The 6,000-nt window shown below is 44.0% G+C and overlaps 1 long non-coding RNA gene across 1 annotated transcript in view; it reads left to right on the top strand.

Annotated features, from left to right (window-relative positions):
* The first annotated feature begins 617 nt into the window (after positions 1 to 617).
* The window catches only part of LOC134927339 (uncharacterized), a 55,641-nt gene continuing 50,258 nt past the window's right edge, over positions 618 to 6,000 (top strand). The window contains exon 1 of the long non-coding RNA XR_010177617.1: positions 618 to 1,340. This is a non-coding gene — a long non-coding RNA (uncharacterized LOC134927339). The remainder of the gene's footprint in view (positions 1,341 to 6,000) is intronic.

Here is a 6,000-nt window from a genome sequence, read left to right as displayed (position 1 = left end):
CCTTCCTGTGACAGCAATGCATTTTCCACTAGCCGGACTGCGGAGTCTAAAGTGTCAACCTGATGCAGCTGGTCCCAGCGAGCAATCTTAGCAGGAAGGAGAGCAGTAAATTGTTCCAAGGTAACCAACTGCACTAGTGGGGCAAGGTTATTTTGGTCCGGCTGGAGCCACTTAACCACAAGGCTGACTAGCCTCTGGGCCACAACACGTTGCCTCACATCAGGGTCATCGGAAACAGACCTGAATTTTTGCTGGTAAGCTTCTGGAAAAAGACCAAATTGGTCATAATTTTTTGCAACTTCCAGCGACAGGGTGGCATATGCAGCTTGGGCCTCCCCTGTTAGCAGAGGGGCAATCGATACGGCCAGGGATTCTTTGGGCCATGCATGCAAGGTACCAACACTTGCTAAGGTTGTAAGAAAGGCCTCCACATCATCTAAGGCCTGCATTTTTGGGGAGTACTGGAGCATTCACTACTGCTTGCTGCTGTTTCCATGGTCACCTCTTCAGGATCCTTTGCACAGGATGCACTTATCCCACTTCTAACACCACAATGTAGTGGGTAAGATCCAGACGACCAGTGGGAGGCAGAAATATTGCAAACAAGTAAGCTTTTATTTACAGCTGACAGGCATATCCACTGTAATAGCTTTTTACAAAGGATACCATCAACAGTTCAAAATAACATTTCAGCTTACTTGAAGACAGCAGCGTAAACAGGCAGAGTATTCACAGCAGGGTGAAGATTTCTCCAGGACAGAGCGAGCTGCTAAAGGTGCAGCCTCTCCCTCACATTCCCCCTTTACTAACTCATCTGGCATGGTTTTTATACCTTAGCTGGTCCTAATTAAGGAAAGGGTGTGGATCCTCCCTGAGCTGCAAGTGATTAACCCCTTCCTCAGAATGTGGGAGAGAGCCACTCTGCCACAATGTGCATATTACATTGTTAAGTACTTTGATGTGAACAAGATTATTGTGAACCAGATATTCCAGTAAGCAGTTTGTGTTTAGAATTCAGTTGCTCACGTCATGAGATTGCAGTTGGCTTCAATAAATCAGTTCTCTGCAGAGGATACTGTTTGAATGTGGACTCATCTTCCTTACCCCTCTGAAGAGTGGAAAGAACCTAAATCGGGTGCAAGGATCCAGTTTACCAGGCAAAGCAGAATGTAGTTACCACAAGTTACATCGTCACCATCTCATACCATACCTGGCTGTAACAGCTGGACCTACTGGGAGATACAAGCCAATATCCTAACCTTATCTGCTGTTACTTCTGTAACCTTGCTATCCAGTTCCGATCTCTGCAGTTCTGGACTTTCACAGTATGCTGTTTCATGGTAAGCTATTGCTCGTATTGACATTCTGCTTTTAAGCTGTCTTTACCTCTGTCTCCTCCTGCTAGCAGTTTCCTGTGCCCTAGCCATTATTTTGCAGCCTTGCAGCTCAGACTGAATGCCATTCTTAGGGAGAGAGACAGTGTCAGTGAAATAGACAATGTCAAAGAAGTAAAAAGAGAACGAAAGTGTCAGGGAGAGATCCAGTGTCAGGGAGAGAGACATAGTGCTAGGGAGAAAGAGAGACAGTGTCAGAGAAAGTGAGAGACAATGTCAGGAAGAGAGAGACAGTGTCAGGGAGAGAGAGATTGAGTGTGTCGGGAAGAGAGTGAGGGAGAAAGAGACTGTCAGGGAGAAAGACAGAAAAGAGACAGAGAGAGTGTCAGGGAGAGAGAGAGAGGAAGGGGGAACGAGCACTTCCTGACTCCAGTAAAGGTCTCTGATGGGGGCAGGCACTTCCTGACTTTAGACCCCATCCCCTAAATAACTACAAATCGCATTTCTCGGAGCAAGCCTGGTAGCTCCCTCCCCCATGCTTTATCCTCCATGGTGAAAATACCTCAGAGTAATGGGGTTTTAGGATATCAGCAGCGACTGAACAGTTTGATATCAACAGGGGTGAATGGGAGCTATGGGCCTGGCAGTCTGTAAATGGGTGCATGGGGAGCAGCAGGCCCTCGAAGCAGCCCGGGCCCCATAGCAGCTGCACCCTCAGTAGTTATGCCACTGGTTGGATCTGTGCCAGGATTCCAGAGTGTGTAGAGGTAGAAGGATATCACCAGCTGGAAGTGTGCTATAAAGGGATTTTATAGGGGGACACATTAGGCCGCTGTATTATACCAATTTCCAGATTTTTGATAGCAGCTGCGTCCCCTGCACCCTCGGTAGTTATGCCACTGGTTGGATCTGTGCCAGGATTCCAGAGTGTGTAGAGGTAGAAGGATATCACCAGCTAGAAGTGTGCTATAAAGGGCTTTTATAGGGGGACACATTAGGCCGCTGTATCATTCCAGTTTCCAGATTTCTGCATCCCCTGCACCCTCAGTAGTTATGCCACTGGTTGGATTTGTGCCAGGATTCCAGAATTTGTAGAGATGTTAGATAATATACCATTTTATCATTTTACTTTTTTAATTTATTCTACTGTCACCAAGTTTACATTAACTTTTCTGAAATAGTACCACCTTTTCCTACCATCACCATCTTACACATTTACTTTCACCAAGTTTACTTTAACATTTCTTTAATAGTACTACCTTTTTCTACCATCACCATCTTTCACCCTTTTCTCCACATTTTTTATTCCTCCAGCTGTTTTTTTTACCTGTTCTGTAATACTACCACTTTTTTTCTTTTACCTTATTTGTTAATTAGTAACACCTTTTTTCTATCTTCACCTTCTTTTACCTATTGTCAATTTTTTTTTTAAATAACCACCCTTATATTAATTTTATGTTTTTACGCAGGTGGGCCCCTTCCTCTCCCCAGCGCAATAGGCTCCGGCATTATGCCGGAGTCTATTGCACATGCACGAGTCTCCAGAAACATGGCCCCCACCATGTTCCGGAAACTAATTTCACTACTACAGTCATCTTGGCTGTGATTTTGCCACAGCTGCAATGCCCGATGTGGGAAAGGTAAGTTTTAAAACATGGGTGCAATGTGTGTGGTGTGAGCCCTCCTAGACCCAGGGGCCCGTGTGCATTGCACACATTGCACCCATTATAGAAACGCTAATGCTTCTACACCAGAACAACTTTTGTGAACTTCAAACAGGGACTGTAAACAGACTTTCTAAAAACCATTTGAAAAGGACTTTTGAAAAAGTAAAATATGCGGACTCTGCTTTCTTGATCTTGTCCAGATTCCTCTTGTGTTGATATTTTTTCCTCTGTCCTTGCCTTAACCAAAATAAATAAAAATGGCTTAATAAAAGGATTGCAAATTAAAATGATAGCTATTAGTTCCTGAGGTAGTGCTAAGTGAGGTGTAGGTGTACCTAGGTCAGTGTGAGTGTACCTGTGAGAATGCTACAGGTAAGTGATCTGTAGGTGTACCTGGGTCAGTGTGAGTGTAGCTAGGAGAGTGTTACAGGTAAGTGAGGTGTATCTGGGTCAGAGTGAGTGTACCTGGGAGAGTGCTACAGGTAAGTGATGTGTAGGTGTACCTGTGTCAGTGTGAGTGTACCTAGAAGAGTGCTACAAGTAAGGGTACTATACTAGAGGTGTCACATACAGAACCAACAAATCAGTGCCCAAAAAAAAACACTAAGGGGGAATATACTGTAATAGGGTGTGAGAATCAGGAAGTGAGAGATTTTGTGAGAGTTCTCCTGTTTTTTTAAAGTGGCAATCATTTACATGGCAAAACCAGGTTAATGTTGCCATGTAAATGATTGCCACTCTAAAAATACAGGAAAAAATCTCACAAAATCTCTCACATTCTGATTCTCACTCCCTATTACATTCCCCCTTCAGAATAAACTGTGTTCACAAATCCCTGAGGAGAGTCTAAGGGTGTCCATGCTAGCTATATGAGAGTCTGACATTTTTCACACTGTCCTTGTTGAGAAACCTCTTTCACCTCCTTCCATCATTTTTGCACCATCTGCAGATGTGATTATGAAATATTAGAAATTGAGGATGCTAGTGTGGAAGTGGAACAGAAAGAGGGGATATTTGTGTACTATCTGACATGACTGAGAATGATGAAGATGTTAATGATGTTGTTTGTGCAAGTCAGCCACGAATGGCAGCATTTCTTGCCTGTGATAAAAAGAAAGCCATTGTGATGTCTGGGCATAAGACCTGAAAAGCCATCCTTTGGGTGTGGGGTTATTTTTTACCCAAATCCTGACATTTGTGAAGGCATGTGCTCTGATTGTGAGGCCCAGGGCTGTCTTTTCGTATGGGCTTAGTGGGCTCTTGCCCAAGGGCCCCAGGAGTATAAAGGACCTTGGCTGATAGCTAAGGGTCTCCTCTTTCCAGGGGTATCAGGTTTATGAAAATTGGCCCAGGGAACTGGAGATATGTGACTTCACAGCAGTGGTCCCCATCCAAGCCTGTTAGTTTATCTTCCCAGCAAGATATCTCAGGTTCTGTCTGACTTACAGTTTTTCTGAAAGTATATTCCAAAAGCTGTGACTCTCCCCTTTTGGTGGACACTGACAGCTTGTCTCTACTGTGCACAGAACCAGAGGTATCAGCCTTCAAGCAGCTGGTCCCTGCTCCAGCTCTGCACGCCTGGTATGCAGTTTTATATTTTCATTGGTGGATTGCTCTGGCTTCTGAACTCTGATCCCCAAGTCCCTAGAACCTCCTGAAAGGTGGGACTCTCTAGTGTTTTACCCCATTCAATGCTAATAAATCTATTTCCAGGAACTGAAGATATCTGCAGTCAAGCAAGCTGCTCTCCCAATAGAAAATAATGAATATTAAGCCCACTCCACTATCCACCCTTCCCCCATGTATTAAACATCCCCTACCACCCTGGAAGTCATGTACCAGGGATTCTTCATTCAGCCCAATGCCCCCTTCTACAGTTTAGTGTCCTCCCTCCCTCCCCATCTGTGCAGTAAAGGAGTAATTAGCAGAAATTACTGCACCAGGTCCTACATGCTGAGTGGAAGATAGAATACCCCCCTACCACCCGCAGGACATCAAAGCTGCTGCTGGTAGCAACTGCTGCTCCTACCGGTGGAGGATAGGTAGTGGCCCCAGTGCATTGCTGTGTCCAGGGGCCTACATTGCTGTTAAGACGGCCCTGGTGAGGCCAAAGTTAGTTGAGGTAGGGATGTTAACCATATAGGCACCTCCTCTATGTTATGGCATTTGCGGTGAGTTCATGAAATTTATTTTACTGAAATTTTAATTTGTTGTAATTAACACCCTCATAAGTGATCGGAGGTTGTCCTTCCAAAAATTGTTTTGTGGGGGCCCAATTAAACCAAGCACTTCAGGAAAAAAAGTGGCAGTCCCTTTAGTTGAAGTGGTTGGATTGTTAAACTGTGCATGTCATTTTTAATATCCAACATAAGGGTCCAAGGACAATTTCATCTTGCACCACTTTTCTTTTCTGCCACTGCTGTGTGGCAAAGTTTCATAGATGTGCTATAACCTGTCATGTGTTTGTGCCGCTGCTCTGTCACTTAGTAACCAGCCAGCTCGCTGCAGCCTTTGGCCTAAACTGAATAAAAACAATATTGTGAGCTGTGGGGTGGTCAAATTGACTGGAAATTACTGTAATGAATGTTATTGAGGTTACTAATACTGTAGAAACAAAGGCCCAAATTATGTGATTTAGCTGTTTTTAGCAATATTTTAAATAAAAATACAGATCCAGAACCAAAACACGTGAACTTAATACAAAGCCAAAATCAAAACATGGGGATCGGTGCACATCTCTAGTTTCATACATCTCCACTACAGTGTGCCCAGTGTACTCTTGCTTATTCCTTCTGTACGATTATTACAATGTTCCTGTGGCATTTCTACATGCAGCCATTTTCTATGTCACCCTGTAGTGACATGCTGTAATTAACTCTAGTCTCCATGGTTACAACAGCTTCTTCCGTCTTCTTCCTGACTCATGGCTCTTCATATTTGTATCCTTTAACTGCAATTTTCCTGTCTCTTCCGCACTTTTACAAAAAGCCTTTATTGTC

The sequence above is a fragment of the Pseudophryne corroboree genome, chromosome 5 (assembly GCF_028390025.1).
Source record: "Pseudophryne corroboree isolate aPseCor3 chromosome 5, aPseCor3.hap2, whole genome shotgun sequence".
NCBI lineage: Eukaryota > Metazoa > Chordata > Amphibia > Anura > Myobatrachidae > Pseudophryne > Pseudophryne corroboree.
Note: the sequence above shows the minus strand (reverse complement) of the source record. Positions and strands in the feature narration are given on the sequence as shown.